Source organism: Monodelphis domestica, chromosome 1 (genome assembly GCF_027887165.1).
Source record: "Monodelphis domestica isolate mMonDom1 chromosome 1, mMonDom1.pri, whole genome shotgun sequence".
Taxonomy (NCBI): Eukaryota; Metazoa; Chordata; class Mammalia; order Didelphimorphia; family Didelphidae; genus Monodelphis; species Monodelphis domestica.
Window position 1 is genome coordinate 303,915,403 of NC_077227.1, and position 12,509 is coordinate 303,927,911.

General features: G+C 38.8%; 1 long non-coding RNA gene across 1 annotated transcript; it reads right to left on the bottom strand.

Annotated features, from left to right (window-relative positions):
* Positions 1-7,841: 7,841 nt before the first annotated feature.
* LOC130458194 (uncharacterized) lies at positions 7,842-9,146 on the bottom strand. Its single transcript, XR_008917280.1, has 2 exons — positions 8,937-9,146; positions 7,842-8,013 (listed from the first exon to the last, which is right to left on the bottom strand). It is a non-coding gene; the product is annotated as an uncharacterized LOC130458194 (long non-coding RNA).
* Positions 9,147-12,509: the final 3,363 nt, after the last annotated feature.

A 12,509-nucleotide genomic window follows, 5' to 3' on the forward strand; every position in this document is an offset into this window, starting at 1 on the left:
GTGGGAGGTGGTCATTAATTCAACAAACATTTGCTGAGATTCAGAGAAAGTTTGGAATTTCATGGAACAGGCTCTATGTGATGGGTGAAACGATTAGAGTATCAGAACCAGACTGTTGGACCTGGAGGAAGCATTCAGTAATGGAGCTGAGGTCAAGAAAAGGTACTTGAGAAAAGAGACTAGGTTGGGGTTGGGGCTGATTGAAAGCTGTAACAGGAGTAAACAAGTCCTTGTTTACTGTTCGATTTCTTCCTGAAACCATCATTTCAGAACCCATGCAAATGCTTGTTTCTGAGGTTGTTCCAAAAATAGAGTCTAGTCAGTCACACCTGTTCTGCTTGCCTCCAAACAGTCCCTCCCTTGCTTCTATTGCTGATACCTTTACCCTTTCTTGATGGGTTGGGGAACAAGGTAATTTTGATTTCTGGTTTTATCCCTCACCCCAATTGTCTATGAAGTGTCCAAGGTTTGAGGAGGGGTAACTGAGAGCACTTCTGCCAAACTGTGTGAGGGTCCAGTGCCCAGGATGTGAGGGATGAGGAGGCAGCCATGCACACATTACTGTTCCCATGGCTAAACCTGGCATATCTTTATCTTTCTTTTCCAAATCTTCTCTTTCATTCAAGGTCCAATGTAGGTCCTATTTTCTTCAAGAAGTCTTGTCTTGTCCCTGAAAGTCATACACTAATTTAGTGTCTAAAAATGTCTCCCTAAGTATTCCATGTGAATGAATATTGTCTATCCAACCACTCAGTGAGTTTATGAATAGCACCAATGCCTATTCCTGCAGATATTGCCACATTTTAGGAATCTGACTACTTTATTTTAGGGAGTACATATAAAGGAACACCATCAGATTCAGCAGAAAGGCTGAAAACCAAGCTATATGAAAAAAGCTTAAAGGAATTAGGATTTTTAACTGGGAAAAGAAAGAAATTAATAACAGGAGACATGATGAGTATTTGAAGTATTTGAAAGATTAGATTTATTCTCTTTGACTCCACTGGGTGGAATTAGAAGAACTGGATGGAGGAAGTTGCCTGGAAGCAGATTTAAATTTTAAAAAAGGAAAAAAATCTTTATAATGAAAACTTGCCCCAAAATGGAATGGATTCAGGAGGGAGTGGGTTACCCATTTTGGGAGGTCTTTAAGAGAAAGTTATATGATCAGTTGATGCATGGTAAATTCTAGAACTTTTTTCATATCAAATAGAAGCTACAGAAAGATTTGCTGTAAGTTAAGAGGGACCTAAAAATATTGGGAACCTTTGAATGCATTTGTAGTTATCAGATTGGGCCAGACCCACAGGAGCCTGGGTTGGATGGTTGTGATACATAACTAGAACTAATCTGAGGTCTGTTAGAGCTCTGAGATTCAATGAAGCAATCAAATGAGCATTTATTAAGTGAATACCGTGTTCCAGTCACTGTGCTAGGCACTAGTACAAAGAATGAAACAATCCTACTTTTAAGGAGTTGATATTTTAATGGTGCAGATAATAAGTACACATATAGACATAAAGAGGATAAATGTATGAAGAATAAATACAAATAAAAATAAAGTAGTGAAATATAAAACTAGTTAGAGGCAAGCACTAGCAGTTGAAGGAAGGCTTCATGTAAAATGTGATATTTAAGCCACATCTTGAAGGATGAAGGGAGAGAATTGTATGAGGTAAGAATGAGAGACGGTCAGTGCAAGGGCCAAAAAAAAATCCTGAGTTCTAGACTTATTCCAATCTGGTAAGCACAGGCCCAGCCCTGGCAAACTAAAAAGATGAGAAGATTGATGAATGGAAGGGTTTAATTCAATTCAGTAGGCACTCATTGAGTGTTCAATGTGCCAGGCTCTGTGCCTGGTGCTTAAGATAGAAAGATGAAAACACAATAGTTTTTGTCTTCAATGAATTTACAGCCTACTGGGATTGCTGGGAATGAAGGAAGTTAAAGTTTGTGGGGGGAGTCTAGGGTAAGTCAATATCAGTTACCAGAGGAGACTTGGGGGTTGATATATTTGAGTTCCTTCAGAATTGCTTTTTGTTTTGGCCTGGACATATTATTTCATTGACATAAGGAAAGCCCAGTTAGGAAACTTGATCAGTGCAGACAAACAAACTTAGAGAATAATTTATGTTCTATTTTATTTGATAGTGACAATACAATCTTCTTGCTCTTCAGGCTCTGGATTAGATATGCTGGACTGATGAGATCCCCAAATTTGGGCACACTATTAAATTAGAAAATGTTTAGAAAAAAAAACTGACACAAAATCACCAGGCATGATAGGGCCTCTCCATTCAGGGTTGGGGTTAGATGCCTTTCATCTTCAGCCCACCTTAAACTCAAATGCTATATTCTTTGGTTTAACATCTCTATCAACAAAGTTCATGAGGTAGACACGGGCCCAAGGACATCCCAAAGCATTCTGTATATGATTTAAGAGATGTATCTCTCTTAGAGATACTTTAGATTTCTGTCGATCTCTCTTCTTTGCTCAAAGCTCTTACAAGATTTCTGGATCCTCTGATTTCTAATTTATCATTCTGATTTCCTAATCTAATTTGATAATTTAATTTTTCTTAACATTTTCAGACCTTTGGAGTTTAGATCTCTTTAGTATAACCTCTTGTAGTCCTACCCTTTGCAGGAATCTTCTCTACAGCCTCCCTAACATAACATGGAATCATGCAACCTCTGCTGGAATAATTCTATTATTGGGAAAAATTTTAAAAATCCGCCCTTTCCACAGCCCACCCGGCCCATCCTGCTTTGAACAGAAAGGTCATCCTTGTATTTTACTGAAATCTGTCCCCTTGACTCTCTTTCTCCAGTGCTCCTAGATCTTCCCTCTGGAGTCAAGTAGAGCAAATCGAATACCATAAGGAACTGCCCTGAGGTCTCAGTTTAGGGGGATAGTATGGAGAATTAGAAACCTTATTGATCTGTTCAAGAACATTCCTTTGACCTAGGGATTCCTCTGTATTAAAATCTAAACCTGGCAGATCTTGGAATCTTTCAAGGTCCAAGTATACTTCACTTTCCTGGTTCCTGAGTCTGCTTGATTCATTGTTTTCAGAAATCTTTGTGCTGCCTATGCCCCTATTTTGCTGTATGTAGCAGGGTTTACATTCTCTTCAGGGAGCCCTGGGAATAGCCCTAACTCAAACCTCTCCTTCTCCCCAGGATCCACAAACTCAGAACAAAGAAAACCTACAAGATCCTTCCTTATTACCCACTGATCTGATATATTTGAGTTCCTTCAGAATTGCTTTTTGTTTTGGCCTGGACATATGATTTCATAAGGAAAGCCCAGTTAGGAAACTTGATCAGTGCAGATAACTTCTATGCAAGTTAAAGTCTTAGAGAATTCCCTGAGAAGTTAAATGACCTGCCTAGGGTCACAATGTTGTTAGGTGTCAGAAGCTGACTTGACTCTAGGTCTTCCTGACTTGAATGCTTCCCCTTTATCCACTCTGCCCATAACTTTCTCTATAAACTTCAATTGATTAAAAAATAATTTACTTTCTGTCAGAATTTATGCTATCAGTTTCAAAGAAGTAAGCAGTAAGGACTAGGCAATTGAAATTAAAGTACTTTGCCAGGGTCACACAGCTAGGAAGTATCTGAGATCTAATTTGAACCCAGGACCTCCTGTCTCCAGACCTAGTTCTCTCTCCACCGAGTCACCTAGATGTACCTCTTCAAATGATTTTTGCAAGACATTGTTTCAAGGACCCTCACCATCATAGTTATTTTTCTTTGGATTTTTCTAGATGGTTAATGTCTTTATTAAAATGTGATATCAAGATTTGAATGAGGATTGCCCAAGTTTTTTTGAGTTTCCATGCTATATTGTAGATTCAAGCTGAGCTTACAAGTAAATCTAGTAAAACCACAGCTATCTTTCTGTTGTTTAGATTCGAGATGGGCTATTCTGGTCTTGCATTTAGGTTCATTTTTTTTAACTCATGTGTACAACTTTTCAATTATCTCTTTTAATTTTTAACATTTTTATAGTGCTTTATGCTTAGTTTGCAAAGGTTTTTACATATTATCTCTTTTGATCTCTTACATTTCAGTTCAGCACATTGTTCTTGTCAGTAATTTAGTAGTTGTATGACCTTGAATAAGTCTCTTAAGTTCTCTTAGTTTTCTTCTTTATAAAATGGGATGATAATAATAGCTGGACTACCTACTTCATGGTATTGTTAGGCTCAAATGATATGATATTATACAGAGTACCAAAATAAATGTCAGGCTTTCTTGTGACAAATATAAATTTTACTTATTGTAATTTATCTGTCTGTAGAAAAATGATTATGAAGTCCAAAGGAAACAGAAATCTGACAAATAAAACAGCAGTAGTTCTTTAACTAGACTAATGCCCAAATGAGCAACCATTTTAAAAATGAATGAACTTGATTATGTTTGTATTTTTCCTGTTATAGTATTAGATGAAAATAGTGATAATGAGTTTTGGAGATTTGTCTTCTCTTTCATTCATCTAGTGACAAGAGTTTTACTAAAATAATTTATTAAAATTGTTTTTAGGGGGCAGCTGGGTGGCTCAGTGGATTGAGAGCCAGGCCTAGAGTTTTTTTTTTTAAACTCTTACCTTCCATCTTGGAATTAATACTGTGTTTTGGTTCCAAGGCAGAAGAGTGGTAAGGGCTAGGCAATGGGGGTTAAGTGACTTGCCCAGGGTCACACAGCTGGGAAGTATCTGAGGCCAGATTTGAACCTAGGACCTCCCCTCTCTAGCTAGGCCTTGACTCTCAATCCACTGGGCTACCCAGCTGCCCCCAGAAGGTAAGGGTTTTAAAAATTATTTTAATTATATGAATTATTAGTTGAGTATGTATGAGGCACTGAATAGGGTTATTATAATAGATATTTTAAAGATCATGGTCTATATTTAAAAAATTATTTCAAATCACTTTCATAAAGGTGGTGCTTATAGTTCTTCCATTAGTTTTAATTCTATAGTATAACCTTCTGGAAGTGATTAAAAAATTTACAGTGGCAAGTTTGTAGTGGTGGCCACAGATCCTATTGAAAAGAAGGTAGTGTGTGGGACAGACCATCTATTCTCCCTCTTATTTATTAAATGAGTAAAGTAAGCTAAGTTTTAAAAATTGTTTTACTGATGCTTTTTGATTTTTGAGAATATTACTGTCACCTGCCCAAGAATATATCCCCCTCTCCAGTGTTCCTCTCTTCCCTTTATACCAAAGGGAAACAACCAAAGCAGTTATCTGTATGACTTAGACTGGTTTCCAGCTTCTTTTAATTGACACCCCCCTTCCCCCCTTTTTCCTTCCACAGCTGTGATTTAATTCATGCAGGGATCTCCAGGGGAGGAAACTCCCTTCATCAATAGACATTGGCCAGTATTCTGCAACTTAGTGATTTGTCTGGGAGCACTGATAGGTGAGACTTGCCCAGTGTTAAACATATATCAAATGTATATTAGAAGTGAGACTTAAACCCAGATTTTCCCAACTCCACTAAGTCATGATTATCTTCAACATTTTCTTTACTTAAACTTTTTCTTTATCAGCTCATTTTAGCCTGAATTAGATCAATGTCTGAAGCCCTTCTGGCCCTTAATGTTTGAGGTGACTTACTGTCAAGGAGTTTATGGGCCTGCCTAATGGGTACTTCTCTCTCTTAGACCCTAGCAAAAGCAAAGGATTAAAGTGTCATTCTTCCTCACACTCAGTGCTGACAGAGCATTCTGACACCATTTGCTAAAACAGTAGGTCAAGTCCTATTTGATAAGAATCTTTTCCTTCTCTGCTCTAAAATCCTGGAAATGAAAGACAGTCCTTCCTCCATGTGCATGAATATCATAGGATTTAGATATGGAATGGTGCCTTTGATACCTTCAAGTTTTAAGTCTGGAGTTAGGGCATTGTGAGAACTGACTCTGGAATACCACTAGCTCTTTTCCTGCCATTCAAACTCCTTAGATTCAAATCTCATTTCTCATATCATATCATATTATGTGACTTTAAGGGCTTTGGTTTCTTTATCTATAAGATGAAAGGAGTGGCCTTTGAGGTCCCTTTCAACACTATATTCTTCTTTTAAGGAGTTTACAGTTTAGAGGAAGGATGAGATTACTTAATTATATTAATAATTCAAAAGACTTATTTCACTGATCCTTCCATTTCTTGGTTATAGTGCTCATAAATGCTTACTACCAAAACAATTCATTTCCCTAGTGACTATCTAGCCATGAGCCTCTCAGCTAATCTGGTCCTGGAATGACAAATGCATGGTCTGACCCTAGGTCCATCCTCAAAGCCTTTTCAGCTTATTAGAAACTGCCAGAGCCAGTGCTTAGCTGTCATGCCCTTTTGAAGAGCTGAGGACCCCTCCATTCCACATTAATAGCTTTGGTGGGTCCTATATTTCTTCTTCTTCTTCTTTTTTTTTTGTAGTGATAGGGTGGGAGATGGGGTGAGGTAGATAGTACACTCTATTCTCTTCAGCACAGCAAGATGAGGCCTTTAAAACTGACATCCCATTTGTTTTCACAAGACTTATGAACCCCAATTTCTTGGTCAGTTTTGGATCTTCTCCCACTCCAACCCCACACTAATCATAGAAGTCTGTAATGCTCAAAATCATAGAAGTCTGTAATAATGGTCAGAATATGCATTGGAGGTAACTTGTGAAATGGCTGTATGTCTCTAAATCTTTTTTTTTTTTTACTACTTTTACAAATTTTAAATATATAGGCCCTCCTATGGAATTTTTCTGTCACTAACTGCATACCTCAACTCAAGCAAAATTAGAGTGTGTGTAGTTGGGAATGAATGGGAGACACAGTCTCATTGTGGGGTAGGTAGAATCAGAGTGAGAAACTCTGGGAAGGTCCAATGCATGCATTAAGCTCCCAAGTCTACTGGGCTCGTGACTTCAATTCTTCCTTTTGTTGAGTCAGTCAGTGTTTCAGGAAAAGAGGAACTTCAGACATCTCTCTCTGTTTTTCTGACTGTCTCTGTCTGTAGATCTCTGTCTCTGCAGTGGTCAGCCTAGGGAAGGGTCTCTGACTTCAGAGAAGGAAGGGAACCAGTACAACTGATGATGAAGAGGGCAGCAGGAAGGGCTTCACAGTGTTAAGAAGGGGAGAGTGGATTCCAATCTTGGACCCTGCTCTGAACTTCTCACTTACTCTATTCCTTGTGTATTGAGGAACTAGACAGCAGCTATGGATCAAGGGATTTGGGGGAACTAGAGAAAATTATCATGGAAAATTCTGGTAATGGGGATCTGGAGAGATCAAGGAGGCTGGGTACCTCTCAGTAGCAGTAGGGGAGGGAAGATTGTGTTACTGAGGGGGTCATAAGATGAGGAGGATTTTGGTTTCAGTACATATTAGGGTCTCTGAGTTTTTTGGGTCCTTAACAGATGGCACAAGGCTCAGAACACTCTTTTGGAATGACTCAGCTACCTCTGGGGAATAGAGAAACTCTTTTAGGGTCAGTTAGGTCTTTGTGGTAGGAATGAAAAAAAAAAAAACCCAAACCCCAAACCGAAAGACTTAGAAACTGGTTCTGACCATTCTTTTCCCTTCTAGAATCCAGTTCTGCCTGCCAGGTGGAGACAGATTCATGTAAATCACAACAACCCTGCTTCCTAGAGGGGGTGGTGCCCCAGCTGTGTGTGTGTGTGTGTGTGTGTGTGTGTGTGTGTGTGTGTGTGTGTGTGAAAGAGAGAGAGAGAGAGAGAGAGAGAGAGAGAGAGAGAGAGAGTATGAACACCCTCTTCCCATCCAAGATCAACCCTTTTTCAGTGACCTCCTTTCTAGACTCTCCCAGAATAGATTGGTATGGAGGAAAGACTCCATCTTTATTGTACAGAAGCACTATGGCCCAAGGAATAGAGGAAGGATGAGGATGGGGATTGGTTGTCACTGTGTCACTGGGAGCTGCTACTTGTCCAGTAGACTTTGGTCCATACTGATGTCTTTGATGTCTCATGCATATCCAGCAGGGATCTCACCTGTAAGAAGCAGGGGGGAGAAAGATTATCTAGATTAGAGAAAGAGAGGGCTTGTTCCTACTTTCTAGAATTCCTGTACCAGTTCTGTATCATCTGGGAAAGACTGGTGCCTTCTTTCCCTTCTTTCTGCCAGTAAAAATTCTAACCACAAGGCAGTCTTTTTCTCTTCTTTTCCCCAGTCACTATGAACTTCTTAAAGGTAAGGCCTGATTCTCCTCTTACTCTGTCTCTCCCCTAAGAATCATTGAGGCCAGGGTGCCTGCTCTCTTTGGCAAGGTCACACACACACACACACACACACACACACACACACACACATATACACACACACATTCAGAGGCAGAGACATAAATGAGAATCATGAAGAGAGGATGAGATCAGACTAGTTCAAAGCTCTGGTACATGAAAGTTTCCCAGGCTATAGAAGCTAAGTTAAAAAAATCAATTTATATTGTGCATGATAATATATTCTTCATTCCTATGCTAATAGGTTTTATAATTTGGAAAAAATAGGAAAGAGATGATCTATCAGTGCATAAACCTTTATTTTGGTAGGGATCATCTCACCTTAGTGACCATTCTGTATTAGGTTATCAAGTACTTTATAACAGACAGTGACAGACAGGCAAGAGGAGCAGGTGCTGCGCAAAAAGCTGGCACTGAACTTAGAAGAAGACAATAATAATAGTGGAATACCATGAAATTATCTGCCCTCTCATCTAGCCAGCTCAGTCCAGCCTAGGCCAGTCTAGCCTGTCTCATTTATGTCAGAATGTCTACCTCAAGGCTATTCCTAAATCTGGAGAGACCATCCATGGCTCCTTTTCTTCCAGTGACCACTACCTGGTCCTGACACTTTCCCTCTCAGTGGTTATCCCCTTAGTAGGTCTCCCACCCCTATGCCCATGCCCGAGAGACCATACCAAGGCCAGGAGCCTTGCTTGCTTAGAGGCTTAGTACTTGATGGCTGGGCCAGACTTGGTCTTCATGAGGGTCACTGTGGTATTGTAGAACATGCTGAGCAGGAACAGAGTGAGGAAGGTCACTGTCATAGGCCATAGGGTGGCTTCGCTATCATCCTCTTCCACAAAATCCTTATCGAGACAGTTAATGGACATCGTCACCTCATTCCAGTGATCTGTGGGATACACGAGTTCAGCTCTTTTAGGTGCCAAGAGATGGAATAGTTATGGGAAATCCTAGTATCTTGGTGGGGGTGAGGGGAGGAGGAGAAGGATATCCATCCAAGTTTAGAAAGACTAGGGAGTCAGGCTTCCTATATAGTGCAGAGCAGAGCTTACAGAGATCTCAAGGTTTCTGGAGAATTTGAGAACTAATCCATAAAACAGCAGTGTCTTTATTGCCAGATTTTTTTCACAGTGTAGCCATATCTTTCCTTTCCCTTCCTATATTTGTGAAGTTGATTTCATGTACATAAATGTAGAATTTTGAATTTATAACTTTTAAATTTCATTACTGAAACTTACCTGGGTCATTTATCAGCTCTCTTGCCAAGGTTTGTGTCAATTGTGAATTTCACACGTATTCCATTTATGCCTTTATCCAAATTGTTAATTAAAATGTGGAAAAATACAGGGTTAATGACTGAGTGCCCTACAGACAAACTTCAATCAGTAGATAGTCATTAATAAATGACTATTCATTGGGGTTCTGATAGTTCATCCAATTCCAAATCTTTAACTTTCTTTATTCTATCTCACGTTTCTCTATCTTCTCCATATGTATAGATTCATTCATCAAACGCCTGTGGAAATCTATGTTTGCAATGTGTGCCTTATCTCTCTGGTCAAAAGAAGAAGGGAGAAGGCAAATAAACATTTGTATAGTGCCTGCTGTTTGCTAAACACTTTACAAATAACATCTCAACAGCACTGTAAAACAAGATGCCATTATTATCCCCATTTTACATTTGAAGAAATGGAGGCAAATGGGTTAGGGTACTTGTCAAGGGTCATACAACTAGCTTCTGAGGTGATATTTGAATTTCTGAGCATAGGAGGATACTATTTATTTTTTCACCTACTTGCCCACAATAAATGAGATTAAATTGTTTTTACTTATTCCTAATGACACGGCTAGCTTTCAATGGTCACTCCTTCCCTTTCTAAGTGATCACAAACCATTTCCTTTGTTTTAGGAAGAAGCCTAGCATCAACAAAAGCACTCTATATTTTCCAAATGCTATCTAATTTGTTCTATTCAATTTCAGGTCAAATTGTTACTCATCTGCTCCATCTGTATAAGATAAATTTACTGATAGTTGGACTCTATTTGGTATTTATCCAATTTCAATCCACACTCCAGATAACAGACTTATTTTTTTCTTTTGTGGGCAGGTATAGCTTTCTTTTAAGGGATGATGAATTTTATTTAGTAAATTCGTGCTTTTCTATGGCTTTATTAAAACAATACTCTGTTATTCTCTTGTGAATAAGAGCATCTGGAACACTTTACTCTTTATAGAGAAACTCTTCCATTTGGATCTTTATGGGACTTATGACTGACAAACACTCTTAGTGAGTATATCTCATGTTTGCTATTTATATTTATCTTATATATATTATATTTATATTGATTGGTATTTATAACTAGAAAATCAACAATTCATTGATCCATTTGTTTAGTCAAAAGACATTTATTAAGCACCTTTATGTGCTTAACATTGGACTAAGCACTCAGTATACAGAGAAAAAAATTTCTTTGTACTTTTGCCTCCTTTTCTGCCACCAAAAGGGAGCCACATAAGAGTGGCTTGTATTTTTTGTTTTTGTTTTGTGGGTTGTCATGCCCCACAAAATTATCATATATTGTCCAGCCTTATAGTGATGAGCATCTCCATACTTTGGCTGATCTTCAGAAAGTAAATTCAGTCTGTTGTCAACACATTACACAAAGCCTTTCAAGAACAGTATTTCCTGATAGAACTTATGCTCTCTTGGTTTGGTTTTTATGCAGTCTTTAAGGGTTCCCTCTATACTACAATGAGCCATTAGAGTAGGACTTTGTGAAAGATTGATCTAACAGCTTAAAAACCTATTTAAAAAAATTAACTTTAGCAAGTGTCCTTTGCAAGACTCTCCCCACTTCATTCTGAACTTTATCACTGTCAGTGTATTCTTTCAATGACTAGCTTTACTCCCATTAATTTCCTACCCAAAAACCTTTTACTGACCCCCTATTGCCTAAAAGAAAAAGTCAAATTTGGTGCCCCTTTCCCTTTCCAGTATTATGTCATAGTACCCTCTTCTATATACTCAAATGTCTAGCCAAACCAGATCATTGAACACATTTTGCATTTTCCTATATGGGCTCACTCTGTTCATTATCCCTGTGTCACTTGCTCCCTATTATTCTTTAGTCTTTCTGAACATTTGAGCTATATTTTCCTAATGCAGGTACTGTCATGGAAACCCATGCCTTGGAATGAGAAGCTGTAGCTGATCATGATTCTTTGTTTTTGTTGGTGATAAGACCTTTGGAAAGTCATTTAACATTCAGAGAACTTCAATTTTCTCATCTGTAAATTGGTTGTATGAATTAGTATACAAATATGTTGTAAAGGAAGTTCTATATTGAAGTTCTTTAGGTGTGCTCTTACCCCTAATAAGGGTTTAACAAATGATATTACATTGTTTGTCTGGTGAAGGTGGGCAAAGGAGGTAGGATAAGAGGTCATGATTTTAGAGATTTGGTGATGTTGGCAGCAGAGGGGTTTAGCTTAGGGAATATGGACAAACAGGAAATTTAGGTCTGTTTGGAGTGATTTCTATCTTGCAGGTCCATAACTTAGAGATTTTGGGAAGCGAAGCTACTAAGGCTTTAGTTGCTTTAGCGGGTGACATCAGAGTAAGTCTTTCTGCGGAATTGCTCAGATAAAGGAAAGGGACCAATCATTCTACCTTACCATGCCCTCAGCTTGATCTTAATTTATAAGCCCTGGAATAAGAGAGGAGGAGAGAGAAGAGAAGGCTGATGGAGAAGGCAGTCTGGTTATTGGTGGCAAATTTAGTATCGAGCTGAAAAATGTTATCCTGTGGGTAAAGTCATGGTCATGCTAATTGAAGATAATACTTAGGTAGCTGTATGGACTTAATGATAGCTCCTTGATGATGTTTTCAGCATGTTGAAGGAATTTCTTGGGGAAGAGTTTTGCCTCTATCCTTACTGACAGAGCTAGGACCTGTCCCCAAGATAGTATTCTGGGACAAATTTGTTTTGATCTATGGGGTCCCCTCTTCCCCTTGGGATGAAAAGACTCCTAGAGACAACTGAATGCATTTGGGGCAAGATGTATAGTAAGAGCTGCTGTTGAGAGAGAAGGGTGCTATCTAGCTAATCCAGTCACTAGTTCACCCTTTTCCCCTCGGTCACAAAGGGTTGGTTCCATTGAGCTGCTTTAGCAACCCATCCCACTAACCATAGCTCCATGAAATGTGGCAGAACTCAATACTAACTCATGAATGTATCTGGGATTT